Source organism: Apis dorsata, unplaced genomic scaffold (assembly GCF_000469605.1).
Source record: "Apis dorsata unplaced genomic scaffold, Apis dorsata 1.3 scaffold_58, whole genome shotgun sequence".
In the NCBI taxonomy this organism is placed as follows: domain Eukaryota; kingdom Metazoa; phylum Arthropoda; class Insecta; order Hymenoptera; family Apidae; genus Apis; species Apis dorsata.
This window is the reverse complement of record NW_006263358.1, coordinates 872,939-873,691: the sequence shown is the minus strand read 5'-3', so window position 1 is coordinate 873,691 and position 753 is coordinate 872,939.

Genomic DNA, 753 nt, shown 5'->3' with positions numbered 1-753 from the left:
CGGTGGCCCGCGTCTATACGCGAATCCACCGGCGGATAGACGAGGAAGCAGCAAGGATAAAGAAGGCGGAAGGTAGAAAAGAATGGGAGAGGGGGCGGTTCTTGAATCGGAGTAAAAGAGAGCGAGTCGGGGAGAGTCGCGAGTCGAATGCGAGGCAAGACGAAGCGAGGCAAGCTGCGAGCGTATATAGCGAAGCGTATCGTCTACGGAATGCTCAGACTGAGGAAAAACCATCCCTCCTTCAACCCCCGTAGGCAACGTAGCCCGGTTCACTGCTATCCCTCCATTCCTTACACCCATACTGGCGACGACCACTCCTCGTTCCTCAACCCTCCGTATCCCTCTCTCCCCCTCCTCTCCCCCTCTCTCCCCCCGGATACTCGAGTTTACCTCACTAGTCGCTGCTTGCACGAGTACTACCCACCAAGAGGCACCCGGGAGCAAGAGGGTACCAATTTTTAGTCATCCTCTATGTCCCTCTATATCCCTTTCGTCACGCTACACCCCTTTCCCTCTTCCTCTCCCGCTCCTCCCTTTCTTCTTTGCCGAGGAGTAAGATTCACGCGCGAATCGTGAATCGAATCGTTCCATTCGTTTATAAGGATCGTTTTAACGCAATCGATAGATTCGGGAAGAATTTTTTTTTCTTTTTTTTTTTTTTTCACCAAAGAAGAAACGATACAACTTTACCGGACCTTCTCAACCCCTTTCCACGGGGCGATAATGAATCCGGATCCATCTCCTACAGTCCCC